Genomic DNA, 21026 nt, shown 5'->3' on the forward strand with positions numbered 1-21026 from the left:
TGGCCCGTACGGGGATCGAACCCACGACCTTGGCGTTATTAGCACCACGCTCTAACCAACTGAGCTAACCAGCCATGAGTACTAAGGATATCCTTTTTCCATGTAATGCAGATAGATAGAAGAGTTGGTCTCACTAATGCAATTCCTTCATACTTTTCTCCTTCCGCCCCCTGTCTGGATTACAATAACAAGAGCTGTGGAGTGCTGCTCGCCAGCCTCAGTGCCTCTTCTTTCACTCAATTTCACTGTGTGCTGTGATATCTTTGTAACATCGCTTGTTGCCGGAAAAAAAGGAAAGGATGGATAGTATTTTTATTCTTTTACAACAAAACCCAAAATGCATTGGCTTGCTTGGTCATTAAGTTTACAAGGCCAGCTGCTTTTGAGATATTATAATTATAGTGGTTATTCGGCATTGGAGGTAAAAGAGTTTTTTTTAGGTCTGGCCGTTCTTCTGCTTCAAATTACTTGAGCTCATGTCAACAAAGTAACAACAAAACATAGCCAACGGTTCGTTGCTCAAGCCTTCCCTACTGCGCCTTGCCATGTCTCTCCTGCCGACCACAGTGCAGGAAATCTGAGTTTGCATTTGCGCGAAGAGACGTACAACACAAGAAGGCGCGCTTTTGTGCGCCGGGCACCACCCGGCCTGTGCATTCCTCACTGTCGTGAGATCAGTTTACTGAGCAGAGCATGACGCTGCAATTGGTTAGTAGGGCAGGCCTGACCAGAATAGTATATTTGGGGTCATGTATTTGATTGCATTTTTAAAACAGTAACAGAACTTAACTGCAATGTTTAAATAGGTCTAGACATATTTAAACAGTGTCAATTTAATAGAAGAATTGTGGACAATTCAGAGGGGAGGCACCAATTTTTTTTTTTTCCATTGGGTGGATGCGGCATTAAAGAGTTTGAAGACCACTGGTCTAAGTGCACACTAATATACCTGGATGCTCCTGAATCCTCGCAACAGATGCCAGCAAACCTGGCTGGAGAGCTACTGTGTTGGACTGATCAAGTCGATTCAAGTGGTCTTTCCTAGAGAGTCGGAGGTCATGGAAATAGATGGAGTTGATGGTAATCTACAGGGCTTTGAAGTTTTCCCATCATCATCTGTCTCAAAAAAATGTGCTAGTAAAGACAGAGAATAAGGTAGCTGTCTTTTACATTAACCAACAGTGAAGCATGCATTCAAAATCCTTCAATGCAATAGCAGAAGAATTGGGTTATTGGGCAGAGATCAACCTGTTGCACACGTCGGCAGTACACATCATGGGCACCGACAATGTGATGGCAGACAGCTGGAGGTTTCCAAATTTGCTGGAGTTGACGTTATCCAGGTCGTTGTTTTGAGAGATATGCCGAGAGTTTGTGAAACCCTTTCTGGATCTCTTTTCAAACAAGGACAATGCTCATCTTTGTCGATTCTGATCCAGGCTTCCGGAACAAGGAGCCTAGGTAGTGGACGTATTGGTGATAAAGTGGCTGAGAAGTCTCCTTTATACATTCCCCCACTTTTTATTGATCCAGATGGTTCTCTTCAAGTCTCAGCAGGGGGGAGGGAACTTTATTCTTGTGGGCCCTTATTGGCCAGAGATGTCATGGTTTCCTCTTCTGAACCCCTGGCTCTTCTACCTCCTTGAGTACTGCTCAAGTGTGTCTCTGTCAGAACGTCGTCCCTGACCTTCTTGCTCCAACTCACTCTATCGCTTTGGAGGTTGAGAAGTCTGGACTGCTAGCAAAGGGTCTTTCCTCTTCCTTAGTGGAGTTAATTCAGCACTCCAGCAGGCCTTCTACTTCGAAGTCTTACTCAAAGAACTGGAAGTCTTTTGAGACGTGATGTTCTGCTCATGATCTTTTGGCACCTACCTGTAGTTTGTCTGCTATTTTGCATTTTCTTCTGAATGGGTTTCACTTGAATCTCTTTCCACTCTGAAAGCTCATTGCTTTGCGATAAAGGTTTTTAGGGACTTTTCTGTACCTTCGTCAATGTTACAATCTTTGGTGTCTAGACTGTTCTGATCTTTTGTCAATTGTAAGACCAGTTGAAAAATCCCTTTTCTCCAACTCAGAATCTTCCTACTCTTTTATAGGCTTTGCAATTTTATCTCTTTGAGGATATGGATACTGTAGACATAAAGATTGTTTCCTATAAAGTTATTTTCCTATTTCCTATCACCTTGCTGAGAACAATTGGGGAGCTGGGAGCCTTAAAATGCTGTCCTCTCTTCATTTGATACTTTGGAAGATGGGGTAACTTTAAGGCCTAGCCTTACCTTTGCTGCAAAGGTTAAGTCTATTTTTGATAGATCTTAGGAAATAATTCTTCCTTCTTTCATTCCCTCTCCTTCCTCTCGGGAGGAACATTTGCTGAATACACTTGATGTTTAAAAAGCTCTTTTCATTCATGTCACCAGGCCTCTGCAGTTCAGGAAAACCGACTCCTTGTTTGTGACTTTTGGACAGCCTGGAAAAGACAAGAAGGTGACTTTTATGACTCTGAGTAGGTGGATTAAGTTGTCAATTTTTCTGGCTTTGCAAGGCTTTTTAGAATATCTTCCAGTTCAGGGATGGTCTACGAGAGGAATGGCCACCTCCTGGGTTGAATTCCAGTGAGTAACAATCTAGGAAATTCCTAGGGTGGCTACTTGGTCCTCAGAGCATACATTTGTCAAGCATTATGGCTTAATCATTTTTCTGTTTTGCATTTGAATACCAATGTTTTGAACTCTGCATTGCAATTAGTCCATCTTGTCTTTGTCACAAACATTACATCCTGCCCACCTTCCCATCAGTCCTTTGGCAAGGGCTTGGCACCCAGGTTGGGTGCATGGGGCTAGCATTTAAGGATCCTCCTGTTCTTTCTTCCTGTTGGAAGGTGACATCACCTTACTTTGTAATGACTGTCACAAGGACGCAATGGACTAAGGCTAATGAAGATTACCAATAAGTAACCAACGCATCACCACTCTTTCTGAATGTGCGTGGCTCATTCCGCAGGACTAGTTCTTTGTATGATTCCTGGATTTTCAGAAGCCCTTTGATGGCAGCACCCCCACACTGAAAATTGTTTCAGCACCACTGTACAAGGGTCAGTTGTCATGCTCATCTGCGGCGTAAATTTGCATTGAAGTAGTCTAACTCCCCAGGCCTTGTCTTTTGCTCAATTTGCCTTTGTGAGTTTTCTCTCAATCACTGTCGACTTCCTTTGATCTTTCTTTCTTCTTTCACTTCACCTTCGCCTTCAGTGTATCTTTCGGCCCTCTTAAGAGACACACCCCCTTGTAGCCACTTCTATACTTCTGTCACCTAATTATTTTCCAATCCTTTCCCCTGTAACGTTGCTGATCCTAGCTATAGCATCACTATCCAGAATCTGTTCACCTGAGTTATGTTCCTCTTATCCCCACGCATCTAATAATCAGATCTTGGTCTCCCTCCACCTCTCACGAGACATAGTCTGAGGCAGTGTCTCCATCTTGGAGAGACAATCCCTTGCACTTGTGTTGTTCTACTGGCGCTGCCGGCTTGAGCTTTGGTCAGTAGTGGCAAAAGAAGGACTAATGGAAAGTGAACGTATACTGGAGCAACAGAGTGTATGGATTTATAAGAGCTTGATTAAATGAGAAAAAAAGAGTTTGGTTGAGAGAAAAAATGCAACCTGGCCCGTACGGGGATCGAACCCACGACCTTGGCGTTATTAGCACCACGCTCTAACCAACTGAGCTAACCAGCCATGAGTACTAAGGATATCATTTTTCCATGTAATGCGGATAGATAGAAGAGTTGGTCTCACTATCGCAATTCCTTCATACTTTTCTCCTTCCGCCCCCTGTCTGGATTACAATAACAAGAGCTGTGGAGTGCTGCTCGCCAGCCTCAGTGCCTCTTCTTTCACTCAATTTCACTGTGTGCTGTGATATCTTTGTAACATCGCTTGTTGCCGGAAAAAAAGGAAAGGATGGATAGTATTTTTATTCTTTTACAACAAAACCCAAAATGCATTGGCTTGCTTGGTCATTAAGTTTACAAGGCCAGCTGCTTTTGAGATATTATAATTATAGTGGTTATTCGGCGTTGGAGGTAAGAGAGTTTTTTTTAGGTCTGGCCGTTCCTTCTGCTTCAAATTACTTGAGCTCATGTCAACAAAGTAACAACAAAACATAGCCAACGGTTCGTTGCTCAAGCCTTCCCTACTGCGCCTTCCCATGTCTCTCCTGCCGACCACAGTGCAGGAAATCTGAGTTTGCATTTGCGCGAAGAGACGTACAACACAAGAAGGCGCGCTTTTGTGCGCCCGGCACCACCCGGCCTGTGCATTCCTCACTGTCGTGAGATCAGTTTACTCAGCAGAGCATGACGCTGCAATTGGTTAGTAGGGCAGGCCTGACCAGAATAGTATATTTGGGGTCATGTATTTGATTGCATTTTTAAAACAGTAACAGAACTTAACTGCAATGTTTAAATAGGTCTAGACATATTTAAACAGTGTCAATTTAATAGAAGAATTGTGGACAATTCAGAGGGGAGGCACCATTTTTTTTTTTTTCCATTGGGTGGATGCGGCATTAAAGAGTTTGAAGACCACTGGTCTAAGTGCACACTAATATACCTGGATGCTCCTGAATCCTCGCAATAGATGCCAGCAAACCTGGCTGGAGAGCTACTGTGTTGGACTGATCCTGTCGATTCAAGTGGTCTTTCCTAGAGAGTCGGAGGTCATGGAAATAGATGGAGTTGATGGTAATCTACAGGGCTTTGAAGTTTTCCCATCATCATCTGTCTCAAAAAAATGTGCTAGTAAAGACAGAGAATAAGGTAGCTGTCTTTTACATTAACCAACAGTGAAGCATGCATTCAAAATCCTTCAATGCAATAGCAGAACAATTGGGTTATTGGGCAGAGATCAACCTGTTGCACACGTCGGCAGTACACATCAAGGGCACCGACAATGTGATGGCAGACAGCTGGAGGTTTCCAAATTTGCTGGAGTTGACGTTATCCAGGTCGTTGTTTTGAGAGATATGCCGAGAGTTTGTGAAACCCTTTCTGGATCTCTTTTCAAACAAGGACAATGCTCATCTTTGTCGATTCTGATCCAGGCTTCCGGAACAAGGAGCCTAGGTAGTGGACGTATTGGTGATAAAGTGGCTGAGAAGTCTCCTTTATACATTCCCCCACTTTTTATTGATCCAGATGGTTCTCTTCAAGTCTCAGCAGGGGGGAGGGAACTTTATTCTTGTGGGCCCTTATTGGCCAGAGATGTCATGGTTTCCTCTTCTGAACCCCTGGCTCTTCTACCTCCTTGAGTACTGCTCAAGTGTGTCTCTGTCAGAACGTCGTCCCTGACCTTCTTGCTCCAACTCACTCTATCGCTTTGGAGGTTGAGAAGTCTGGACTGCTAGCAAAGGGTCTTTCCTCTTCCTTAGTGGAGTTAATTCAGCACTCCAGCAGGCCTTCTACTTCGAAGTCTTACTCAAAGAACTGGAAGTCTTTTGAGACGTGATGTTCTGTTCATGATCTTTTGGCACCTACCTGTAGTTTGTCTGCTATTTTGCATTTTCTTCTGAATGGGTTTCACTTGAATCTCTTTCCACTCTGAAAGCTCATTGCTTTGCGATAAAGGTTTTTAGGGACTTTTCTGTACTTTCGTCGATGTTACAATCTTTGGTGTCTAGACTGTTCTGATCTTTTGTCAATTGTAAGACCAGTTGAAAAATCCCTTTTCTCCAACTCAGAATCTTCCTACTCTTTTATAGGCTTTGCAATTTTATCTCTTTGAGGATCTGGATACTGTAGACATAAAGATTGTTTCCTATAAAGTTATTTTCCTATTGCCTATCACCTTGCTGAGAACAATTGGGGAGCTGGGAGCCTTAAAATGCTGTCCTCTCTTCATTTGATACTTTGGAAGATGGGGTAACTTTAAGGCCTAGCCTTACCTTTGCTGCAAAGGTTAAGTCTATTTTTGATAGATCTTAGGAAATAATTCTTCCTTCTTTCCTACCCTCTCCTTCCTCTCCGGAGGAACATTTGCTGAATACACTTGATGTTTAAAGAGCTCTTTTCATTCATGTCACCAGGCCTCTGCAGTTCAGGAAAACCGACTCCTTGTTTGTGACTTTTGGACAGCCTGGAAAAGACAAGAAGGTGACTTTTATGACTCTGAGTAGGTGGATTAAGTTGTCAATTTTTCTGGCTTTGCAAGGCTTTTTAGAATATCTTCCAGTTCAGGGATGGTCTACGAGAGGAATGGCCACCTCCTGGGTTGAATTCCAGTGAGTAACAATCTAGGAAATTCCTAGGGTGGCTACTTGGTCCTCAGAGCATACATTTGTCAAGCATTATGGCTTAATAATTTTTCTGTTTTGCATTTGAGTACCAATGTTTTGAACTCTGCATTACAATTAGTCCATCTTGTCTTTGTCACAAACAGTACATCCTGCCCACCTTCCCATCAGTCCTTTGGCAAGGGCTTGGCACCCAGGTTGGGTGCATGGGGCTAGCATTTAAGGATCCTCCTGTTCTTTCTTCCTGTTGGAAGGTGACATCACCTTACTTTATAATGACTGTCACAAGGACGCAATGGACTAAGGCTAATGAAGATTACCAATAAGTAACCAAAGCATTACCACTCTTTCTGAATGTGCGTGGCTCATTCCGCAGGACTAGTTCTTTGTATGATTCCTGGATTTTCAGAAGCCCTTTGATGGCAGCACCCCCACACTGAAAATTGTTTCAGCACCACTGTACAAGGGTCAGTTGTCATGCTCATCTGCGGCGTAAATTTGCATTGAAGTAGTCTAACTCCCCAGGCCTTGTCTTTTGCTCAATTTGCCTTTGTGAGTTTTCTCTCAATCACTGTCGACTTCCTTTGATCTTTCTTTCTTCTTTCACTTCACCTTCGCCTTCAGTCTATCTTTCGGCCCTCTTAAGAGACACACCCCCTTGTAGCCACTTCTATTCTTCTGTCACCTAATTATTTTCCTATCCTTTCCCCTGTAACGTTGCTGATCCTAGCTATAGCATCACTATCCAGAATCTGTTCACCTGAGTTATGTTCCTCTTATCCCCACGCATCTAATAATCAGCTCTTGGTCTCCCTCCACCTCTCACGAGACATAGTCTGAGGCAGTGTCTCCATCTTGGAGAGACAATCCCTTGCACTTGTGGTGTTCTACTGGCGCTGCCGGCTTGAGCTTTGGTCAGCAGTGGCAAAAGAAGGACTAATGGAAAGTGAACGTATACTGGAGCAACAGAGTGTATGGATTTATAAGAGCTTGATTAAATGAGAAAAAAAGAGTTTAGTTGAGAGAAAAAATGCAACCTGGCCCGTACGGGGATCGAACCCACGACCTTGGCCTTATTAGCACCACGCTCAAACCAACTGAGCTAACCGGCCATGAGTACTAAAGATATCCTTTTTCCATGTAATGCAGATAGATAGAAGAGTTGGTCTCACTATCGCAATTCCTTCATACTTTTCTCCTTCCGCCCCCTGTCTGGATTACAATAACAAGAGCTGTGGAGTGCTGCACACCAGCCTCAGTGCCTCTTCTTTCACTCAATCTCACTGTGTGCTGTGATATCTTTGTAACATCGCTTGTTGCCGGAAAAAAAGGAAAGGAGGGATAGTATTTTTATTCTTTTACAACAAAACCCAAAATGCATCGGCTTGCTTGCTCATTAAGTTTACAAGGCCAGCTGCTTTTGAGATATTATAATTATAGTGGTTATTCGGCGTTGGAGGTAAGAGAGTTTTTTTTAGGTCTGGCCGTTCCTTCTGCTTCAAATTACTTGAGCTCATGTCAACAAAGTAACAACAAAACATAGCCAACGGTTCGTTGCTCAAGCCTTCCCTACTGCGCCTTCCCATGTCTCTCCTGCCGACCACAGTGCTGGAAATCTGAGTTTGCATTTGCGCGAAGAGACGTACAACACAAGAAGGCGCGCTTTTGTGCGCCGGGCACCACCCGGCCTGTGCATTCCTCACTGTCGTGAGATCAGTTTACTCAGCAGAGCATGACGTTGCAATTGGTTAGTAGGGCAGGCCTGACCAGAATAGTATATTTGGGGTCATGTATTTGATTGCATTTTTAAAACAGTAACAGAACTTAACTGCAATGTTTAAATAGGTCTAGACATATTTAAACAGTGTCAATTTAATAGAAGAATTGTGGACAATTCAGAGGGGAGGCACCAATGTTTTTTTTCCCCATTGGGTGGATACGGCATTAAAGAGTTTGAATACCACTGGTCTAAGTGGACACTAATACACCTGGATGCTCCTGAATTCCTCGCAACAGATGCCAGCAAACGTGGCTGGAGAGCTACTGTGTTGGACTGATCCTGTCGATTCAAGTGGTCTTTCCTAGAGAGTCAGAGGTCATGGAAATAGATGGAGTTGATGGTAATCTTCAGGGCTTTGAAGTTTTCCATTCATCATCTGTCTCAAAAAAATGTGCTAGTAAAGACAGAGAATAAGGTAGCTGTCTTTTACATTAACCAACAGTGAAGCATGCATTCAAAATCCCTCAATGCAATAGCAGAACAATTGGGTTATGGGGCAGAGATCAACCTGTTGCACACGTCGGCAGTACACATCAAGGGCACCGACAATGTGATGGCAGACAGCTGGAGGTTTCCAAATTTGCTGGAGTTGACGTTATCCAGGTCGTTGTTTTGAGAGATATGACGAGAGTTTGTGAAACCCTTTCTGGATCTCTTTTCAAACAAGGACAATGCTCATCTTTGTCGATTCTGATCCAGGCTTCCGGAACAAGGAGCCTAGGTAGTGGACGTATTGGTGATAAAGTGGCTGAGAAGTCTCCTTTATACATTCCCCCACTTTTTATTGATCCAGATGGTTCTCTTCAAGTCTCAGCAGGGGCGAGGGAACTTTATTCTTGTGGGCCCTTATTGGCCAGAGATGTCATGGTTTCCTCTTCTGAACCCCTGGCTCTTCTACCTCCTTGGGTACTGCTCAAGTGTGTCTCTCTCAGAACGTCGTCCCTGACCTTCTTGCTCCAACTCACTCTATCGCTTTGGAGGTTGAGAAGTCTGGACTGCTAGCAAAGGGTCTTTCCTCTTCCTTAGTGGAGTTAATTCAGCACTCCAGCAGGCCTTCTACTTCGAAGTCTTACTCAAAGAACTGGAAGTCTTTTGAGACGTGATGTTCTGCTCATGAACTTTTGGCACCTACCTGTAGTTTGTCTGCTATTTTGCATTTTCTTCTGAATGGGTTTCACTTGAATCTCTTTCCACTCTGAAAGCTCATTGCTTTGCGATAAAGGTTTTTAGGGACTTTTCTGTACCTTCGTCGATGTTACAATCTTTGGTGTCTAGACTGTTCTGATCTTTTGTCAATTGTAAGACCAGTTGAAAAATCCCTTTTCTCCAACTCAGAATCTTCCTACTCTTTTATAGGCTTTGCAATTTTATCTCTTTGAGGATCTGGATACCGTAGACATAAAGATTGTTTCCTATAAAGTTATTTTCCTATTTCCTATCACCTTGCTGAGAACAATTGGGGAGCTGGGAGCCTTAAAATGCTGTCCTCTCTTCATTTGATACTTACTGCTTTTGAGATATTATAATTATAGTGGTTATTCGGCGTTGGAGGTAAGAGAGTTTTTTTTAGGTCTGGCCGTTCCTTCTGCTTCAAATTACTTGAGCTCATGTCAACAAAGTAACAACAAAACATAGCCAACGGTTCGTTGCTCAAGCCTTCCCTACTGCGCCTTGCCATGTCTCTCCTGCCGACCACAGTGCAGGAAATCTGAGTTTGCATTTGCGCGAAGAGACGTACAACACAAGAAGGCGCGCTTTTGTGCGCCGGGCACCACCCGGCCTGTGCATTCCTCACTGTCGTGAGATCAGTTTACTGAGCAGAGCATGACGCTGCAATTGGTTAGTAGGGCAGGCCTGACCAGAATAGTATATTTGGGGTCATGTATTTGATTGCATTTTTAAAACAGTAACAGAACTTAACTGCAATGTTTAAATAGGTCTAGACATATTTAAACAGTGTCAATTTAATAGAAGAATTGTGGACAATTCAGAGGGGAGGCACCAATTTTTTTTTTTTTCATTGGGTGGATGCGGCATTAAAGAGTTTGAAGACCACTGGTCTAAGTGCACACTAATATACCTGGATGCTCCTGAATCCTCGCAACAGATGCCAGCAAACCTGGCTGGAGAGCTACTGTGTTGGACTGATCAAGTCGATTCAAGTGGTCTTTCCTAGAGAGTCGGAGGTCATGGAAATAGATGGAGTTGATGGTAATCTACAGGGCTTTGAAGTTTTCCCATCATCATCTGTCTCAAAAAAATGTGCTAGTAAAGACAGAGAATAAGGTAGCTGTCTTTTACATTAACCAACAGTGAAGCATGCATTCAAAATCCTTCAATGCAATAGCAGAAGAATTGGGTTATTGGGCAGAGATCAACCTGTTGCACACGTCGGCAGTACACATCAAGGGCACCGACAATGTGATGGCAGACAGCTGGAGGTTTCCAAATTTGCTGGAGTTGACGTTATCCAGGTCGTTGTTTTGAGAGATATGCCGAGAGTTTGTGAAACCCTTTCTGGATCTCTTTTCAAACAAGGACAATGCTCATCTTTGTCGATTCTGATCCAGGCTTCCGGAACAAGGAGCCTAGGTAGTGGACGTATTGGTGATAAAGTGGCTGAGAAGTCTCCTTTATACATTCCCCCACTTTTTATTGATCCAGATGGTTCTCTTCAAGTCTCAGCAGGGGGAGGGAACTTTATTCTTATGGGCCCTTATTGGCCAGAGATGTCATGGTTTCCTCTTCTGAACCCCTGGCTCTTCTACCTCCTTGAGTACTGCTCAAGTGTGTCTCTGTCAGAACGTCGTCCCTGACCTTCTTGCTCCAACTCACTCTATCGCTTTGGAGGTTGAGAAGTCTGGACTGCTAGCAAAGGGTCTTTCCTCTTCCTTAGTGGAGTTAATTCAGCACTCCAGCAGGCCTTCTACTTCGAAGTCTTACTCAAAGAACTGGAAGTCTTTTGAGACGTGATGTTCTGCTCATGATCTTTTGGCACCTACCTGTAGTTTGTCTGCTATTTTGCATTTTCTTCTGAATGGGTTTCACTTGAATCTCTTTCCACTCTGAAAGCTCATTGCTTTGCGATAAAGGTTTTTAGGGACTTTTCTGTACCTTCGTCAATGTTACAATCTTTGGTGTCTAGACTGTTCTGATCTTTTGTCAATTGTAAGACCAGTTGAAAAATCCCTTTTCTCCAACTCAGAATCTTCCTACTCTTTTATAGGCTTTGCAATTTTATCTCTTTGAGGATCTGGATACTGTAGACATAAAGATTGTTTCCTATAAAGTTATTTTCCTATTGCCTATCACCTTGCTGAGAACAATTGGGGAGCTGGGAGCCTTAAAATGCTGTCCTCTCTTCATTTGATACTTTGGAAGATGGGGTAACTTTAAGGCCTAGCCTTACCTTTGCTGCAAAGGTTAAGTCTATTTTTGATAGATCTTAGGAAATAATTCTTCCTTCTTTCCTTCCCTCTCCTTCCTCTCCGGAGGAACATTTGATGAATACACTTGATGTTTAAAGAGCTCTTTTCATTCATGTCACCAGGCCTCTGCAGGTCAGGAAAACCGACTCCTTGTTTGTGACTTTTGGACAGCCTGGAAAAGACAAGAAGGTGACTTTTATGACTCTGAGTAGGTGGATTAAGTTGTAAATTTTTCTGGCTTTGCAAGGCTTTTTAGAATATCTTCCACTTCAGGGATGGTCTACGAGAGGAATGGCCACCTCCTGGGTTGAATTCCAGTGAGTAACAATCTAGGAAATTCCTAGGGTGGCTACTTGGTCCTCAGAGCATACATTTGTCAAGCATTATGGCTTAATAATTTTTCTGTTTTTTGTTTGAGAACCAATGTTTTGAACTCTGCATTACCCTTAGTCCATCTTGTCTTTGTCACAAACATTACATCCTGCCCACCTTCCCATCAGTCCATTGGCAAGGGCTTGGCACGCAGGTTGGGTGCATGGGGCTAGCATTTAAGGATCCTCCTGTTCTTTCTTCCTGTTGGAAGGTGACATCAGCTTACTTTGTAATGACTGTCACAAGGACGCAATGGACTAAGGCTAATGAAGATTACCAATAAGTAACCAACGCATCACCACTCTTTCTGAATGTGCGTGGCTCATTCCGCAGGACTAGTTCTTTGTATGATTCCTGGATTTTCAGAAGCCCTTTGATGGCAGCACCCCCACACTGAAAATTGTTTCAGCACCACTGTACAAGGGTCAGTTGTCATGCTCATCTGCGGCGTAAATTTGCATTGAAGTAGTCTAACTCCCCAGGCCTTGTCTTTTGCTCAATTTGCCTTTGTGAGTTTTCTCTCAATCACTGTCGACTTCCTTTGATCTTTCTTTCTTCTTTCACTTCACCTTCGCCTTCAGTGTATCTTTCGGCCCTCTTAAGAGACACACCCCCTTGTAGCCACTTCTATACTTCTGTCACCTAATTATTTTCCTATCCTTTCCCCTGTAACGTTGCTGATCCTAGCTATAGCATCACTATCCAGAATCTGTTCACCTGAGTTATGTTCCTTTTATCCCCACGCATCTAATAATCAGCTCTTGGTCTCCCTCCACCTCTCACGAGACATAGTCTGAGGCAGTGTCTCCATCTTGGAGAGACAATCCCTTGCACTTGTGGTGTTCTACTGGCGCTGCCTGCTTGAGCTTTGGTCAGCAGTGGCAAAAGAAGGACTAATGGAAAGTGAACGTATACTGGAGCAACAGAGTGTATGGATTTATAAGAGCTTGATTAAATGAGAAAAAAAGAGTTTAGTTGAGAGAAAAAATGCAACCTGGCCCGTACGGGGATCAAACCCACGACCTTGGCGTTATTAGCACCACGCTCTAACCAACTGAGCTAACCGGCCATGAGTACTAAAGATATCCTTTTTCCATGTAATGCAGATAGATAGAAGAGTTGGTCTCACTATCGCAATTCCTTCATACTTTTCTCCTTCCGCCCCCTGTCTGGATTACAATAACAAGAGCTGTGGAGTACTGCACGCCAGCCTCAGTGCCTCTTCTTTCACTCAATCTCACTGTGTGCTGTGATATCTTTGTAACATCGCTTGTTGCCGGAAAAAAAGGAAAGGAGGGATAGTATTTTTATTCTTTTACAACAAAACCCAAAATGCATCGGCTTGCTTGCTCATTAAGTTTACAAGGCCAGCTGCTTTTGAGATATTATAATTATAGTGGTTATTCGGCGTTGGAGGTAAGAGAGTTTTTTTTAGGTCTGGCCGTTCCTTCTGCTTCAAATTACTTGAGCTCATGTCAACAAAGTAACAACAAAACATAGCCAACGGTTCGTTGCTCAAGCCTTCCCTACTGCGCCTTCCCATGTCTCTCCTGCCGACCACAGTGCAGGAAATCTGAGTTTGCATTTGCGCGAAGAGACGTACAACACAAGAAGGCGTGCTTTTGTGCGCCGGGCACCACCCGGCCTATGCATTCCTCACTGTCGTGAGATCAGTTTACTCAGCAGAGCATGACGCTGCAATTGGTTAGTAGGGCAGGCCTGACCAGAATAGTATATTTGGGGTCATGTATTTGATTGCATTTTTAAAACAGTAACAGAACTTAACTGCAATGTTTAAATAGGTCTAGACATATTTAAACAGTGTCAATTTAATAGAAGAATTGTGGACAATTCAGAGGGGAGGCACCAATTTTGTTTTTTTCCATTGGGTGGATGCGGCATTAAAGAGTTTGAAGACCACTGGTCTAAGTGCACACTAATATACCTGGATGCTCCTGAATCCTCGCAACAGATGCCAGCAAACCTGGCTGGAGAGCTACTGTGTTGGACTGATCCTGTCGATTCAAGTGGTCTTTCCTAGAGAGTCGGAGGTCATGGAAATAGATGGAGTTGATGGTAACCTACAGGGCTTTGAAGTTTTCCCATCATCATCTGTCTCAAAAAAATGTGCTAGTAAAGACAGAGAATAAGGTAGCTGTCTTTTACATTAACCAACAGTGAAGCATGCATTCAAAATCCTTCAATGCAATAGCAGAACAATTGGGTTATTGGGCAGAGATCAACCTGTTGCACACATCAAGGGCACCGACAATGTGATGGCAGACAGCTGGAGGTTTCCAAATTTGCTGGAGTTGACGTTATCCAGGTCGTTGTTTTGAGATATATGCCGAGAGTTTGTGAAACCCTTTCTGGATCTCTTTTCAAACAAGGACAATGCTCATCTTTGTCGATTCTGATCCAGGCTTCCGGAACAAGGAGCCTAGGTAGTGGACGTATTGGTGATAAAGTGGCTGAGAAGTCTCCTTTATACATTCCCCCACTTTTTATTGATCCAGATGGTTCTCTTCAAGTCTCAGCAGGGGGAGGGAACTTTATTCTTGTGGGCCCTTATTGGCCAGAGATGTCATGGTTTCCTCTTCTGAACCCCTGGCTCTTCTACCTCCTTGAGTACTGCTCAAGTGTGTCTCTGTCAGAACGTCGTCCCTGACCTTCTTGCTCCAACTCACTCTATCGCTTTGGAGGTTGAGAAGTCTGGACTGATAGCAAAGGGTGTTTCCTCTTCCTTAGTGGAGTTAATTCAGCACTCCAGCAGGCCTTCTACTTCGAAGTCTTACTCAAAGAACTGGAAGTCTTTTGAGACGTGATGTTCTGCTCATGATCTTTTGGCACCTACCTGTAGTTTGTCTGGTATTTTGCATTTTCTTCAGAATGGGTTTCACTTGAATCTCTTTCCACTCTGAAAGCTCATTGCTTTGCGATAAAGGTTTTTAGGGACTTTTCTGTACCTTGGTCGATGTTACAATCTTTGGTGTCTAGACTGTTCTGATCTTTTGTCAATTGTAAGACCAGTTGAAAAATCCCTTTTCTCCAACTCAGAATCTTCCTACTCTTTTATAGGCTTTGCAATTTTATCTCTTTGAGGATCTGGATACTGTAGACATAAAGATTGTTTCCTATAAAGTTATTTTCCTATTTCCTATCACCTTGCTGAGAACAATTGGGGAGCTGGGAGCCTTAAAATGCTGTCCTCTCTTCATTTGATACTTTGGAAGATGGGGTAACTTTAAGGCCTAGCCTTACCTTTGCTGCAAAGGTTAAGTCTATTTTTGATAGATCTTAGGAAATAATTCTTCCTTCTTTCATTCCCTCTCCTTCCTCTCCGGAGGAACATTTCCTGATTACACTTGATGTTTAAAGAGCTCTTTTCATTCATGTCACCAGGCCTCTGCAGTTCAGGAAAACCGACTCCTTGTTTGTGACTTTTGGACAGCCTGGAAAAGACAAGAAGGTGACTTTTATGACTCTGAGTAGGTGGATTAAGTTGTCAATTTTTCTGGCTTTGCAAGGCGTTTTAGAATATCTTCCAGTTCAGGGATGGTCTACGAGAGGAATGGCCACCTCCTGGGTTGAATTCCAGTGAGTAACAATCTAGGAAATTCCTAGGGTGGCTACTTGGTCCTCAGAGCATACATTTGTCAAGCATTATGGCTTAATAATTTTTCGGTTTTGCATTTGAGTACCAATGCTTTGAACTCTGCATTACCCTTAGTCCATCTTGTCTTTGTCACAAACATTACATCCTGCCCACCTTCCCATCAGTCCTTTGGCAAGGGCTTGGCACCCAGGTTGGGTGCATGGGGCTAACATTTAAGGATCCTCCTGTTCTTTCTTCCTGTTGGAAGGTGACATCACCTTACTTTGTAATGACTGTCACAAGGACGCAATGGACTAAGGCTAATGAAGATTACCAATAAGTAACCAACGCATCACCACTCTTTCTGAATGTGCGTGGCTCATTCCGCAGGACTAGTTCTTTGTATGATTCCTGGATTTTCAGAAGCCCTTTGATGGCAGCACCCCCACACTGAAAATTGTTTCAGCACCACTGTACAAGGGTCAGTTGTCATGCTCATCTGCAGCGTAAATTTGCATTGAAGTAGTCTAACTCCCCAGGCCTTGTCTTTTGCTCAATTTGCCTTTGTGAGTTTTCTCTCAATCACTGTCGACTTCCTTTGATCTTTCTTTCTTCTTTCACTTCACCTTCGCCTTCAGTGTATCTTTCGGCCCTCTTAAGAGACACACCCCCTTGTAGCCACTTCTATACTTCTGTCACCTAATTATTTTCCTATCCTTTCCCCTGTAACGTTGCTGATCCTAGATATAGCATCACTATCCAGAATCTGTTCACCTGAGTTATGTTCCTCTTATCCCCACGCATCTAATAATCAGCTCTTGGTCTCCCTCCACCTCTCACGAGACATAGTCTGAGGCAGTGTCTCCATCTTGGAGAGACAATCCCTTGCACTTGTGTTGTTCTACTGGCGCTGCCGGCTTGAGCTTTGGTCAGCAGTGGCAAAAGAAGGACTAATGGAAAGTGAACGTATACTAGAGCAACAGAGTGTATGGATTTATAAGAGCTTGATTAAATGAGAAAAAAAGAGTTTAGTTGAGAGAAAAAATGCAACCTGGCCCGTACGAGATCGAACCCACGACCTTGGCGTTATTAGCACCACGTTCTAACCAACTGAGCTAACCAGCCATGAGCACTAAAGATATCCTTTTTCCATGTAATGGAGATAGATAGAAGAGTTGGTCTCACTATCGCAATTCCTTCATACTTTTCTCCTTCCGCCCCCTGTCTGGATTACAATAACAAGAACTGTGGAGTGCTGCACGCCAGCCTCAGTGCCTCTTCTTTCACTCAATCTCACTGTGTGCTGTGATATCTTTGTAACATCGCTTGTTGCCGGAAAAAAAGGAAAGGAGGGATAGTATTTTTATTCTTTTACAACAAAACCCAAAATGCATCGGCTTGCTTGCTCATTAAGTTTACAAGGCCAGCTGCTTTTGAGATATTATAATTATAGTGGTTATTCGGCGTTGGAGGTAAGAGAGTTTTTTTTAGGTCTGGCCGTTCCTTCTGCTTCAAATTACTTGAGCTCATGTCAACAAAGTAACAACAAAACATAGCCAACGGTTCGTTGCTCAAGCCTTCCCTACTGCGCCTTCCCATGTCTCTCCTGCCGACCACAGTGCAGGAAATCTGAGTTTGCATTTGCGCGAAGAGACGTACAACACAAGAAGGCGCGCTTTCGTGCGCCGGGCACCACCCGGCCTGTGCATTCCTCACTGTTGTGAGATCAGTTTACTCAGCAGAGCATGACGCTGCAATTGGTTAGTAGGGCAGGCCTGACCAGAATAGTATATTTGGGGTCATGTATTTGATTGCATTTTTAAAACAGTAACAGAACTTAACTGCAATGTTTAAATAGGTCTAGACATATTTAAACAGTGTCAATTTAATAGAAGAATTGTGGACAATTCAGAGGGGAGGCACCAATGTTTTTTTTTCCCATTGGGTGGATGCGGCATTAAAGAGTTTGAAGACCACTGGTCTAAGTGGACACTAATATACCTGGATGCTCCTGAATCTTCGCAACAGATGCCAGCAAACCTGGCTGGAGAGCTACTGTGTTGGACTGATCCTGTCAATTCAAGTGGTCTTTCCTAGAGAGTCGGAGGTCATGGAAATAGATGGAGTTGATGGTAACCTACAGGGCTTTGAAGTTTTCCCATCATCATCTGTCTCAAAAAAATGTGCTAGTAAAGACAGAGAATAAGGTAGCTGTCTTTTACATTAACCAACAGTGAAGCATGCATTCAAAATCCTTCAATGCAATAGCAGAACAATTGGGTTATTGGGCAGAGATCAACCTGTTGCACACGTCGGCAGTACACATCAAGGGCACCGACAATGTGATGGCAGACAGCTGGAGGTTTCCAAATTTGCTGGAGTTGACGTTATCCAGGTCGTTGTTTTGAGAGATATGCCGAGAGTTTGTGAAACCCTTTCTGGATCTCTTTTCAAACAAGGACAATGCTCATCTTTGTCGATTCTGATCCAGGCTTCCGGAACAAGGAGCCTAGGTAGTGGACGTATTGGTGATAAAGTGGCTGAGAAGTCTCCTTTATACATTCCCCCACTTTTTATTGATCCAGATTGTTCTCTTCAAGTCTCAGCAGGGGCGAGGGAACTTTATTCTTGTGGGCCCTTATTGGCCAGAGATGTCATGGTTTCCTCTTCTGAACCCCTGGCTCTTCTACCTCCTTGGGTACTGCTCAAGTGTGTCTCTCTCAGAACGTCATCCCTGACCTTCTTGCTCCAACTCACTCTATCGCTTTGGAGGTTGAGAAGTCTGGACTGCTAGCAAAGGGTCTTTCCTCTTCCTTAGTGGAGTTAATTCAGCACTCCAGCAGGCCTTCTACTTCGAAGTCTTACTCAAAGAACTGGAAGTCTTTTGAGACGTGATGTTCTGCTCATGATCTTTTGGCACCTACCTGTAGTTTGTCTGCTATTTTGCATTTTCTTCTGAATGGGTTTCACTTGAATCTCTTTCCACACTGAAAGCTCATTGCTTTGCGATAAAGGTTTTTAGGGACTTTTCTGTACCTTCGAAGATGTTACAATCTTTGGTGTCTAGACTGTTCTGATCTTTTGTCAATTGTAAGACCAGTTGAAAAATCCCTTTTCTCCAACTCAGAATCTTCCTACTCTTTTATAGGCTTTGCAATATTATCTCTTTGAGGATCTGGATACTGTAGACATAAAGATTGTTTCCTATAAATTTATTTTCCTATTTCCTATCACCTTGCTGAGAACAATTGGGGAGCTGGGAGCCTTAAAATGCTGTCCTCTCTTCATTTGATACTTTGGAAGATGGGGTAACTTTAAGGCCTAGCCTTACCTTTGCTGCAAAGGTTAAGTCTATTTTTGATAGATCTTAGGAAATAATTCTTCCTTCTTTCATTCCCTCTCCTTCCTCTCCGGAGGAATATTTTCTGAATTCACTTGATGTTTAAAGAGCTCTTTTCATTTATGTCACCAGGCCTCTGCAGTTCAGGAAAACCGACTCCTTGTTTGTGACTTTTGGACAGCCTGGAAAAGACAAGAAGGTGACTTTTATGACTCTGAGTAGGTGGATTAAGTTGTCAATTTTTCTGGCTTTGCAAGGCTTTTTAGAATATCTTCCAGTTCAGGGATGGTCTACGAGAGGAATGGCCACCTCCTGGGTTGAATTCCAGTGAGTAACAATCTAGGAAATTCCTAGGGTGGCTACTTGGTCCTCAGAGCATACATTTGTCAAGCATTATGGCTTAATAATTTTTCTGTTTTGCATTTGAGTACCAATGTTTTGAACTCTGCATTACCCTTAGTCCATCTTGTCTTTGTCACAAACATTACATCATGCCCACCTTCCCATCAGTCCTTTGGCAAGGGCTTGGCACCCAGGTTGGGTGCATGGGGCTAGCATTTAAGGATCCTCCTGTTCTTTCTTCCTGTTGGAAGGTGACATCACCTTACTTTGTAATGACTGTCACAAGGACGCAATGGACTAAGGCTAATGAAGATTACCAATAAGTAACCAACGCATCACCACTCTTTCTGAATGTGCGTGGCTCATTCCGCAGGACTAGTTCTTTGTATGATTCCTGGATTTTCAGAAGCCCTTTGATGGCAGCACCCCCACACTGAAAATTGTTTCAGCACCACTGTACAAGGGTCAGTTGTCATGCTCATCTGCGGCGTAAATTTGCATTGAAGTAGTCTAACTCCCCAGGCCTTGTCTTTTGCTCAATTTGCCCTTGTGAGTTTTCTCTCAATCACTGTCGACTTCCTTTGATCTTTCTTTCTTCTTTCACTTCACCTTCGCCTTCAGTGTATCTTTCGGCCCTCTTAAGAGACACACCCCCTTGTAGCCACTTCTATACTTCTGTCACCTAATTATTTTCCTATCCTTTCCCCTGTAACGTTGCTGATCCTAGCTATAGCATCACTATCCAGAATCTGTTCACCTGAGTTATGTTCCTCTTATCCCCACGCATCTAATAATCAGCTCTTGGTCTCCCTCCACCTCTCACGAGACATAGTCTGAGGCAGTGTCTCCATCTTGGAGAGACAATCCCTTGCACTTGTGTTGTTCTACTGGCGCTGCCGGCTTGAGCTTTGGTCATCAGTGGCAAAAGAAGGACTAATGGAAAGTGAACGTATACTGGAGCAACAGAGTGTATGGATTCATAAGAGCTTGATTAAATGAGAAAAAAAGAGTTTAGTTGAGAGAAAAAATGCAACCTGGCCCGTACGGGGATCGAACCCATGACCTTGGCGTTATTAGCACCACACTCTAACCAACTGAGCTAACCAGCCATGAGTACTAAAGATATCCTTTTTCCATGTAATGCATATAGAGAGAAGAGTTGGTCTCACTATCGCAATTCCTTTATACTTTTCTCCTTCCGCCCCATGTCTGGATTACAATAACAAGAGCTGTGGAGTGCTGCACGCCAGCCTCAGTGCCTCTTCTTTCACTCAATCTCACTGTGTGCTGTGATATCTTTGTAACATCGCTTGTTGCCGGAAAAAAAGGAAAGGAGGGATAGTATTTTTATTCTTTTACAACAAAACCCAAAATGCATCGGCTTGCTTGGTCATTAAGTTTACAAGGCCAGCTGCTTTTGAGATATTATAATTATAGTGGTTTTTCGGCGTTGGAGGTAAGAGAGTTTTTTTTAGGTCTGGCCGTTCCTTCTGCTTCAAATTACTTGAGCTCATGTCAACAAAGTAACAACAAAACATAGCCAACGGTTCGTTGCTCAAGCCTTCCCTACTGCGCCTTCCCATGTCTCTCCTGCCGACCACAGTGCAGGAAATCTGAGTTTGCATTTGCGCGAAGAGACGTACAACACAAGAAGGCGCGCTTTTGTGCGCCGGGCACCACCCGGCCTGTGCATTCCTCACTGTCGTGAGATCAGTTTACTCAGCAGAGCATGACGCTGCAATTGGTTAGTAGGGCAGGCCTGACCAGAATAGTATATTTGGGGTCATGTATTTGATTGCATTTTTAAAACAGTAACAGAACTTAACTGCAATGTTTAAATAGGTGTAGACATATTTAAACAGTGTCAAATTAATAG

General features: G+C 43.4%; 4 non-coding genes across 4 annotated transcripts; all 4 read right to left on the reverse strand.

Moving 5' to 3' along the window:
• On the reverse strand, nucleotides 1-74 carry TRNAI-AAU (transfer RNA isoleucine (anticodon AAU)). Its single transcript has one exon. It is a non-coding gene; the product is annotated as a tRNA-Ile (tRNA).
• Nucleotides 75-3665: 3591 nt separating this feature from the next.
• Nucleotides 3666-3739, reverse strand: TRNAI-AAU (transfer RNA isoleucine (anticodon AAU)). The gene has a single exon. It is a non-coding gene; the product is annotated as a tRNA-Ile (tRNA).
• Nucleotides 3740-12868: 9129 nt separating this feature from the next.
• Nucleotides 12869-12942, reverse strand: TRNAI-AAU (transfer RNA isoleucine (anticodon AAU)). Its single transcript has one exon. It is a non-coding gene; the product is annotated as a tRNA-Ile (tRNA).
• A 7243-nt stretch (nucleotides 12943-20185) lies between these two features.
• TRNAI-AAU (transfer RNA isoleucine (anticodon AAU)) lies at nucleotides 20186-20259 on the reverse strand. The gene has a single exon. It is a non-coding gene; the product is annotated as a tRNA-Ile (tRNA).
• Between the last annotated feature and the right edge of the window lie 767 nt (nucleotides 20260-21026).

The sequence above is a fragment of the Pleurodeles waltl genome, chromosome 12 (assembly GCF_031143425.1).
Source record: "Pleurodeles waltl isolate 20211129_DDA chromosome 12, aPleWal1.hap1.20221129, whole genome shotgun sequence".
In the NCBI taxonomy this organism is placed as follows: domain Eukaryota; kingdom Metazoa; phylum Chordata; class Amphibia; order Caudata; family Salamandridae; genus Pleurodeles; species Pleurodeles waltl.